Consider the following 10,782-nt stretch of genomic DNA (forward strand, 5'->3'; position numbering starts at 1 on the left):
GGGGGGGCGCTGGAAGGTTTCCTTGCCTAGTGTGCAAAAAAAGCTGGGGCTGGCCCTGCCCGTGTGAGATGTCAGATGCTTTCCAAGATGGCCACTCAACCTGAACATATTTCCACACTATGAGCATTTAAAAGGTTTCGCCTCTTTGTGAGTTCTCTGATGCTTTCGAAGATGGCCACTCATACTGAATCTCTTTCCACCCTCTGAGCATTCAAAAGGTCTCTCCCTGTGTGGGTTCTTTGGTGTGGCTGAAGAGCAGCACTGCTACTGAATTTCTTTCCGCACTCTAAGCATTCAAAAGGTTTCTCCCCATTGTGTGTTCTTTGATGCACTTGAAGACTGCCGCTCTGACTGAATTTCTTTCCACACTCTGAACATTCAAAAGGTTTCTCCCCTGTGTGGGTTCTTTGATGACTATGAAGAGTGCAACTCTGACTGAATCTCTTTCCACAATCTGAGCATTTAAAAGGTTTCTCCCCTGTGTGGGTTCTTTCATGCTTCCGAAGAGAACCACTGTTACTGAATCTCTTTCCGCACTCTAAGCATTCAAAAGGTTTCTCCCCTGTGTGGGTTCTCTGATGCTGTTTAAGACTGCTACTGTGACTGAATCTTTTTCCACACTCTGAACATTCAAAAGGTTTCTCCCCCGTGTGGGTTCTTTGGTGCATCTGAAAATTGCTACTCTTACTGAATCTTTTCCACACTCTGAGCATTCAAAAGGTTTCCCCCCTGTGTGAGTTGTCAGATGCTTTCGAAAATGGCCACTCAACCTGAATCTCTTTCCACACACTGAGCATTCAAAAGGTTTCTCCCCTGTGTGGATTATCTGATGCTGTTTAAGATTGCTACTGTGACTGAATCTCTTTCGACACTCTGAGCATTCAAAAGGTTTCTCCCCTGTGTGGATTATCTGATGCTGTTTAAGATTGCTACTGTGACTGAATCTCTTTCCACACTCTGAGCATTCAAAAGGTTTCTCCCCTGTGTGGGTTCTTCAGTGCAACTGAAGAGTGGAGTGCCAACTGAATTTCTTTCCACACTGTGAGCACTCAAAAGATTACTGTGTGGCTTCTTCTGTGAAGTTGAAGCTGGCCACTCTGACTGAATCTCTTTCCGCACACTGTACGTTCAAAAGGTTTCTCGCCTCTGTGTAATCTTTGGTGCACAAGGACCTGCGATCTGAAGTATTTTCCACACTGAATGGATTTACTTTGCTGCATTATCCTGTCCTTTGGAAAACGTACATCACACTGTTCTCTATCTCTCTTCTCAACCATACGGCCACCTTTCTTTCGCTTAGGTCTGCCTCGATTCCTGATGTTTTCTTTCAAGTCTTCCTTTTTATCTCTATCTGGCATCTGTTGATGAAGTTCCTCACCGTCCTCGTTCCTCTGATCATCCTCTGCTAGAATAAATAGAGAGATCCTGTTAGCACCTGGGAGGGCTGCTAAAGGTCCAAAGGCAGATGTGACTGTAGAAAGAAAGGACTGACACCCCTTTGGCTTCATCCAGCTTGGCTAATCTTCACCACCTTTTTACTCTTCCACAGTATATCTAGTATTTAAGGATACCTCACACCCCTCAGGAGCCACAGCTGAGCTAGTGCCCTGGAGCAGCTTCGGAGGCTCCAGACTTCAGGCCCCCAGAAGGCCTCCCTCCCTCCCTCCTTACCCAGCGGGTTGTATGATTGCACCAAACCAAATGTTTCTCAGAAGTTAATCAGATATCCCCTATGGCTATTCCTTGCCTGTTCCCTTGACAGAACCGTGAAGAATACTCACTCTCAGCCAGCTCATTTGGGAAGGAAATACGCTGTTGGGATCCTCTTGAGGAACTCTGCAGTCTTTCTTTGGATGCAAGGCCATTGCTCGTCTCCACCAAAGTCTCTCTTGTACTTCTAGCATCTTTTGCAAGAGAGAGAGAGAGAGAGAGAGAGAGAAAGGGAAAGTTTTCATTCATAAATGGGGAAGAAAATGAATTGAAGGATACATTTTTAAAAAAATATTGTTTCCAGAAAAGAAAGAAAGATACTACAAAGAATAGACAACAACAAGAATAACAAAAACTACTAGTACTACAACATTGGAGCTTATACTTTGTCCCTGGTTAACATAAGAAAATTGGAATGAATCTTATTTTATACACCTATACCTAATTACACGGTCAATTTTAAGAGATAGCGTCTACTTTTTAAATTAATTTCAGGATTTCCGAGTCTCATCCTCTATCCATCTATATGGTCTCAACCAGTTATTTTCAAAAGTTCCTTCTTTTTTCTCTTGTAACTGTGTAGTTATTTTGTCCATTTCTTCTTTTGTGGGTGTTTTTCTTTTTTCCAGTATTGTACATAAAGTATCCTAGCAGTTTTGCTTTTACATTTCTAACATAAATTTCACATATTTGAGTACCATTTAGCTAGGTTCTCAGGAGTCATATACCATCTATAAAGCATTTTAGATACATTGTCTTTATATGAAGCAGCTTTTGTAAATTTCATATTTACCTTCCACACCCTGGATCATTCCTCCAGTTGTATATTGTGGCCTAAATTTTGTGCCCACCTAATCATTGATTCCTTTACAATCTCGTCTTGAATTTTCATAACTAATAACAAAGAATAAATCAACTTTTATATATTTCCCATCTGTTTCTAACAAAATTTTATCAAGGTCTAGGGGTGTATCATAAAACCCAGTTACTTGATCTTTAGCGTATCTGGACTCTAATCGTGCTCTTTCCTTTTTTTTTTCCAATCCCCCTAGGGGGAGGTTTTAATTGGGTTTTTTGCAGACTACAAAACTACAACAGAAAATTTAGGGAAGGGAACAACAACTATGGAAACAGAAGAGAAACCCACAACTAACTAAAAACCCAAGAGTAGGAGATCAATATCTCAGTTTATCATCATGCTATTTTGAAAAAACAATCAATAATACAATGAATTTAGTTGGTTATGCTAGATTATTATTATTTTACCATCCCTTTAACTGTTTATAGAGATTCCCAGAGCATCCCAAGTTATTTCAACATTTTTTTCAGGCACACATCAGAGTCCTTCAGCCCTTATTTGTTCTTATCTTTTCTAATCCTCAGTTTATATAGACCTTTGGGGGCACCTGCCCCCTTTTCTGAAGGGGAATCCTCATCCGAAGTCCCCGAGCCCAACTCGCCATCAAATTTGCTTTCTTCTTCCTCTCCTTTGCCCTCCTCTGGTTCCCCAAGCTGTGTTTGCAGAAATTCCCGTGCTTTGAAAACAGAGTCAATCTTTTCTTTTTTATTGTGGAGCTTGAAAATTACGCCTTCTGGGATTACCCATCTGTAACTGATAGAATTTGTTTGTAAGAAAAGGATTAATTCATTATAGTTCTTTCTCCTCTGTCTTATATCAAATTGAATGTCTTTTAAAATCCTGATATTATTGTCCTCAATTTTCAAGGGTGTTCCCGAAGTTGCTTTCAAAATAGCATCTCTCACATTTCTCTTTGAGAATCTGACCACTATTTCCCCAGGCAGATTATTTTTCTTGATGTAAGATGAATAAGATCTGTAGACCACATCCATCTCACTGCAAAGATACTCCGCTGTTAAATCTGTCATTGGGGCTATTGCTTACTCATCCAGAATTTTATCGTCTCCATCTGAATCTCACCTTCTTGGAGCAGTTGCCAGAACTAGATAGTGCAAAACAGCTCTTAATAGTGCACAGTAGGTTGCCAGACCCCTAGTCTGCGTGGGGGTTCTCCTGATTTTTCAGGTTTCTGCTTGCTGCCAGCCAGCTGGCTGGCAGGGAAAGCCCCCCCCCAACAGGAATTCACAGTGCAATGATGTCACAAAGCAGTGACATCATAACGTTGGGGGTGTTGCTGTGCAACACTTTAGTTTGAAGGCAAAACATGGCAAAATTTTATGACAAAAAACCATAGAGTTTTGCCCTGAAACTGGCCTCGGTGAGGTCCCGGACTCATCTGAGGGCTGAAACTGGGCACCATTTAAAGCAGATACATCCAACAGGTAGATCGTGATAAGAACATAAGAACATTGAGGGCTGAAACTGGGCACCATTTAAAGCAGATACATCCAACAGGTAGATCGTGATAAGAACATAAGAACATAAGAACATAAGAGATGCCAATGTTGGATCAGGCCAAAGGCCCATCCAGTCCAACACTCTGTATCCCACAGTGGCCAGAAATACCAGTGCCATCAGGAGGTTCTTGTATTGTGAGAAAGGGAGAAAAGTACTTCTTTCTCAACCTGCTCTATCCCATGCATAATCTTGTAAACTTCGATCACTTCATCCTTCTGTCATCGTTTCTCCAAGCTAAAAAGCCCCAAGTGCTTCAACTATTCTTCATAGGGAAAGTGTTCCAACCCTTTTATCATTCTAGTTGCCCTTTTCTGCACTTTTCCCAAAGCTATAATATCCTTTTCGAGGTGTGGCGACCAGAACTGTACACAGTATTCCAAATGAGGTTGTACTATTGATTTATACAGGGGCATTATGATATTGGCTGATCTGTTTTCAATACCCTTCCTAATAATCCCCAGCATAGTGTTGGCCTTTTTCATTGCAGTCACACACTGTCTCAACATTTTCATTGCGTTATCTACCACGACTCCAAGATCTCTCTCTTGGTCAGTCTCTGCCAGTTTGGACCCCATCAACATGTATTTATAGGATTTTTTGCTCCAATGTGTATCATTTTGCACTTGGCCACATTGAACCCCAGTTGCCACGTTGACACACACTTGCCCGTCCTCAACAGATCCCTTTGGAGTGCCTCACAATCCTCCCTGGTTCTTACCACCCTGAACAACTTCATGTCATCTGCAAATTTAGCCACTTCACTGCTTACTCCCAACTCCAAATAATTAATAAAAAAGTTAAAAAGCATCCGCCAGCTCAACTAGCCAATATGATATCTGGGATGAGTTCGAACTGTTGGTACTGCAACCAGGCAAAAGGTTGGTACTTGCATATTTGGTGGCAATGTGCCAAAGTTCAAGATTTATGGAAGAAAATATTGGATAGGGTAAAGGATATGATAGGTGTATTAATACCAATAGGCATTAATTTAATGACATTAGGTGTCTTGAAGAGTGAGACAATAGAAAGCAAATACCAAGAGGTACTTAAGGTGATGATATTAGCTGGGAAAGCTGTTATAGTATTAGGATGGAAAGATAAGAATAAGTAGACCATGGAGAATTGGAATAACTCTTTCTGAATACATCCAATCAGATATCGTAACCTTGATGATGGAGGAGAAAACCTGGGAGGAAAAGAAGAGACGGATAAGAGAAAAATGGTCGCCATACTTCGATTGGATCAAGGAGGATGAAGCCAAGAAAGACATTCATTGGAAACTTTGGACTTTGTGCCCGTGGCTGAAGCAATGATGGAAAAAGAAGGGGGGGAGGACTAAGGGAAGGGAGAGGGGAAGGGGGGGAAGGGGGGGAAGGAAATATTTGTATACGGACAAAAATGTTGAGTGTGAGACACTTGGTTAAAATAAAAAGTAATTTGTTAAAAAAAAAAAAGTTAAAAAGCATCCGACCGAGTAATGATCCCTGTGGTACTGCAGTGCTTACCACCCTCCACTGAGAAAATTGCCCATTTACACTCACTCTCTGTTTCCTATTAATTAGCCAGTTTTTGATCCAAAAGAGGACTTGTCCTTTTATCCCATGACTATGGAGCTTACTTAGGAGCCTTTGATGAGGAACTTTATCAAAAGCTTCCTGGAAGTCAAAGTAAACAACTTCTATTGGGTCCCCCTCGTCCACATGTTTGTTCACCCCCTAAAAGAACACTAACAAGGTTAGTGGGAGAGGTTAGTGCAGGAGCAGTTGGCAGCTAGACAGAGAGAAGCCGAAGTGCCCTTAATATTAATATTATCCCAGAATCACAAGCGCCCTGCTGTCTGACCCAAAACGACAGAAAATGGATCCAAACCAGAAAGACAAAAAAGTAACGTGACAACATAATGTAAAAGTGTCTCACTGACTCATGAACATTTCCCCATAATTTGCATAAGGTTTCTCGGGAAATCACCTCCTCTCCTTGAATCAACCTCTCTCACAATCCTGCTTCCTCCCCATTTCTACCATATCCATAACATCTGGAATTCTCTCCCGTCCTGCAAATCAGGGGTCAGGAATGAATATTTATGCCCACAACTCATCCCTGGGAGAGGCATTCAGCTCTGCCCAAGCCTCCGATTTCCCTCCAGGAGAACCATCAAGCGTCTGTTCAGCATTCCGGTAAGGACATCAAGCTATCTGAAGCACCCACCTCCATTGTGCACATGTGTGTCTGTGTGTGTGTTCTCGGCTCCTATATCACACCCCCACTTGCGTGTGGGGTCACCTCTCTCCTGGGGAACGTGGGCAATTCCGAAAGCCTCCCTCGTGGACCACGCTTCTTCAAGATTGGGGGGAAAATGGGCTCTCCCAAAACCTATTCCCCGCTCATTCCTACCAAAACCTACTCCCCGCTCATTCCTATCATTCTTATTTAGTTTTGCACGTATTTGTTTTTCAATGAAACCTGACTGCCCGAACATCTGCCTGGTTTATTTGACAGATTTTCTAAGGGAACAATCCCCGTATGCAAAGGTGGAGACTCCAGTTGCTCCGTCTCTCTCGCACGGTCTCTAATAAGGCTGATTCACCCAATTAAATAAGAGACAGCTGTCCGGGTCACAGCGGCCCCCAGACTCTCTGCACCCTTCCACCAGCAGACCTGGTGAGTTCTCTGGAGGGATCAGGAATTCTCCAGTAGAAGAAACTGCTTAAGGAAGCTGTTAAATCTCCCACTTGGGTGATGAACACTTGGGCAATTATCTCTCAGGGACACTTCAGGATAAGGCCAGATATCCTTGCTTGGATTGGACATACCTGGAGGGAACCCCCCTCACCTGTTCTGCCTGCCTCTTCTCCTCTGCCTGGCTCAGGAGGAAGCCTTCGGCCAGGGCCACCGCCTGGGAACTGGTCTCCGGCCCGCATCCTCTGACCCAGCCCTGCATTTCCTGGGGCAGGAGAGTCAGGAACTGCTCCAGGATCACCAGGTCCAGGATCTGCTTCTTGCTGTGCCTCTCCGGCTCCAGCCAGTGGCTGCAAAGTCCATGGAGCTGGCTGCAAACCTCTCGGGGCCCATCGGCTTCCTGGTAGCGGAACTGCCGGAAGCGTCGGCAATGTACGTCTGAGACTGCAGTGAGCTGATCACGGATCTCTGGCCCTGGGCTTTCCCAGGATTCAGCACCACTCCCGTCTTGGGTGGGATGGGGGCCTTTCCTTGCTGTGTTGCCAGTTCCTTCTGGATCCTGTTCTTCCATCTCATGCCTCTTCTGTTGAGTCTCTTCCATCTGTGAAAAGATGCCTTTAGTCACTTGGCTATGAAGAGAGGCTTCTCTTGGGGGGGCGGAGAAGAGACACAGACAGAAACATGGAAAAACAAAGAAAAGAGAGATAAACCAGTGAACCGAGGCCAAGAAGCGGGCGGGGGTCGTGCGCCTGTGCGGTCTCGCCGACAAACAGTCGTCCTGCAAAAATGCCAAGAGATCGCCTGGAAAGAAGAAGAAGAAGAGATTGGATTTATACCCCGCCCTTCACTTGAAGTCTCAGAGCGGCTTACAAACTCCTTTCCCTTCCCCTCCCCACAACAGGCACCCTGTGAGGTGGGTGGGGCTGAGATAGCTCTGACACAAACTGTTCTTTTCCAAGGACAGCTGTTCCAGAGCTTGTGACTGACCCAAGGTCACATCAGCAGGTGCAAGTGGAGGAGTGGGGACTCAAACCCGGTTCTCCCATATTAGAGTCCGCACAATTAACCACGAGACCAAACTGGCTCTCAAGAAAAGAAAGAAAGAAAAAAGCCATGCCGGAGCCACAACAAGGCCCTCCACTGGGGTGCTGGTAGGCTGCCCCACCCCTATCATGTGGCCCAAGTTAGGGATTAAGGGTTATTAGAACCACTATATATGTAAACCACCCAGAGACCCTCCGGGGTTAGGGCGGTATAGCAAGTTGAAAGTAAAAAACCCAAAAAAAACACCATCACAATCCTTCATAAGCTCAGGAGACACACGAGAATTGCCCTGGTGGATCATAACGAAAGGGCTTCTTGTGGTTTGTAGAACAGGCTTTATACCATTTTTCTATATTACAAGCCAAGCTACTTGAGATATGCCTTCATTTTGTTTTGTTTTTTAGAAAGTTAAGTGTCTCTGGCACTCTAAAGATGTTCAGAAGCTTAGCCTCTCCTTAAAGACTGAAGGTCAAAGAAGACGGGGACGGCAAAGGATGAGATGGTTAGACAGTGTCATAGATGCAACGGACATGAAATTGAGCAAACTTCATGGGGTCGTGAAGAGTCAGACTCGACTGTGCGACTGAACAACAAACAACATTGGCTCAGTCTGTCCTCGGGGCTAATTCTTCAGAGGAACCCCAAAAGGACAAGAGGGCCTGGTGACCCCTTGACCACTGTAGGCCCCTGACAGGCCTGTACAGTTTAGGTCCTAAGGGTGCAATATTGATGTCACCTTGTCCCCGATAAGGCAATTTTACTTGCACTCTTAGGACCTAAACAAGAAGGTACGTATTGGTACTGATATCACTTCCAGTATGTGGAACTACTTCTGACACAAGGCCAGACATATTTCTGGCCCCAAAATAGAAATCTCTTGGTGTGTCATTCAATTCCAGATTGGAACATTCCATTTTTGGTCCTATATGGTTGTTTATTGCCTTACGTGTGTTACAGGGACTTTGTTGCTTGGTGTATTTTCTACTTTGTACTACTTGACCTCTGAAGGTGGCTTTTGTGAGCCGAAACACATCAGGCCACACAGTCTGTCCTTTCTGTGCATCTGTCACTTTTAACACACTTATGCTTTTAACTTTCGGCCCTCAATATGTCTTCTAAACATCCTTTGGAGGTTCAAGAAGAAGAAGAAGAACCAGAAGAGATTGGATTTATACCCCATGGCCCGTCAGTACCCAAAGGAGTCTCAGAGCGGCTTACGAACTTCTTCCCCTTCCCACGACAGACAACCTCTGAGAGAACAGCTCTGAAAGAACATACGACTGACCCAAGGTCACACCAGCAGCTGCACGTGGAGGAGAGGGGAATCGAACACGGTTCTCCCAGATTAGAGTCCGCGCTCTTAACCACGACACCAAACTGGCTCTTGAGGTGAATCTTGAGGTGCAAGTCCAACCCCCTCCTCAGTGCAGGATCAGCCTAGCGCATCCCCGACAAGTGTTTGTCCAGCCGCTGCTTAAAGACGGCCAGGGAGGGGGAGCTCACCACCTCCTGAGGCAGCTGATTCCACTGTGGCACAACTCTGACTGTCAAAAAGTTTTTCCTGATATCCAGCTGGTACCTTCCCACCCTTAATTCAAACCCATGACTGAGAGTCCTCTCCTCTGCTGCCAACAGGAACAGATCCCTGCCCTCCTCTAAGTGACAGCAATCATCAGCCTTTCCTCATCAGGGCTTCAAGAAGCTTGTGACTGACCCAGGTCTCCAGGCCCCCGATCGTCCTCCTCGCTCTCCTCTGCACCCACTCGGATCCGTCCACATCCTTTTTGAAGTGGGGCCTCCAGAACTGCACACAAGACTCCAGGGGCGGCCTAACCAACGCAGTGTACAGCGGGACTATGATAGCCTTTGATCTGGAAGTGATGCCTATGCTGATACACCCCAGGACTGCATTCGCCTTTTTTGTCGCTGCATCACACTGGTGTCAGCAAGCTGCCATTCTGTTTTCTGTGACCTCTGTGTACATATCCTTTCCCTGTTACACCCGGCTTGGTTTCTATCATCCTGCTCTTGCTTTGGAATGCTTAAGATAACTGCTGGAGGTTGTGTGGGGGAGAAGATGCTGTAATGCTTGCCTATTGATTTTCCCATGAGTACTGCACCTGTGTTTTGTCTGATGTTCTGCCTAGTTCCCACGTACTGGGCGCGCAACCGTTTCATTAGCCCGCCAGCGGGAAAGCTCTCCATTGGATCTGTATCTATTTGAAGTTCCTTTATTATGCTTGACCTAACTGTGTATCCCCAGTTCTAACAAAGAACGTGTTTGAGTATGTCTTCAACGCTTTGAAATAAATTTTGCTTTTCTTAAAACGTGGATTTATTCTCGATGCTTGGGGATCCAACAACTGGCTGCTCATGTTTAACTTTTGGTCCACTGTTACCCCACGATCTTGTTCACACACACTGCTACCCAGAAGTGTACCCCCATCCAGTACGCCTGTTCCTGATTTTGTTACCCAAATGTAGAACAAGACACTCATCCTTGTTGAATTGCACCTTGTTCGCCCCCCACCCACTTTCCCAGTGCGTCCAGGCCTTGCTGGATTCTATCTCCATCCTCTGGTGTGTTGGCTGCTCCTCCCGACTTGGTGCCATCTGCAAATGTCCCTCCCCAGCGCAGCAGAAAAGCAGCCCCCAACTCAGAGGAGCAGGATTTCGAGAGTGAGGAGGGGAACCCAGAGGGTTGGCTGCGGGGTGGGGGTGGGGCGCTCTCCCTCCCCCGTTCCCCCAAACAGCAAAGGACACAAAACTGCATCGCTCGGGGGCCGGATGGGGGGAGGGAGGGAAGGAAGAGTGGGGGAGGGGGCCCTCCCTCCCCAGCCTCCTTGACCCCTCCTCCGCCCCCTCCCCAGTCTAAGGCCCGGAGGAGAAGAAGAAGCAGGCGCCTTTCCCCCCCTCCCCCGGTCTCCTGCTGCTGGTCTGAATTCCCGGGCTCTTCTTGGAGGGGGGGGGGG

At 45.8% G+C, this 10,782-nt stretch overlaps 1 pseudogene; it reads right to left on the reverse strand.

Moving 5' to 3' along the window:
- Nucleotides 1-292: 292 nt before the first annotated feature.
- The window catches only part of LOC107107614, a 58,404-nt pseudogene continuing 47,914 nt past the window's right edge, over nucleotides 293-10,782 (reverse strand).

Source organism: Gekko japonicus, unplaced genomic scaffold, assembly GCF_001447785.1.
Source record: "Gekko japonicus isolate JY-2015 unplaced genomic scaffold, Gekko_japonicus_V1.1 scaffold4512, whole genome shotgun sequence".
Lineage (NCBI taxonomy): Eukaryota > Metazoa > Chordata > Lepidosauria > Squamata > Gekkonidae > Gekko > Gekko japonicus.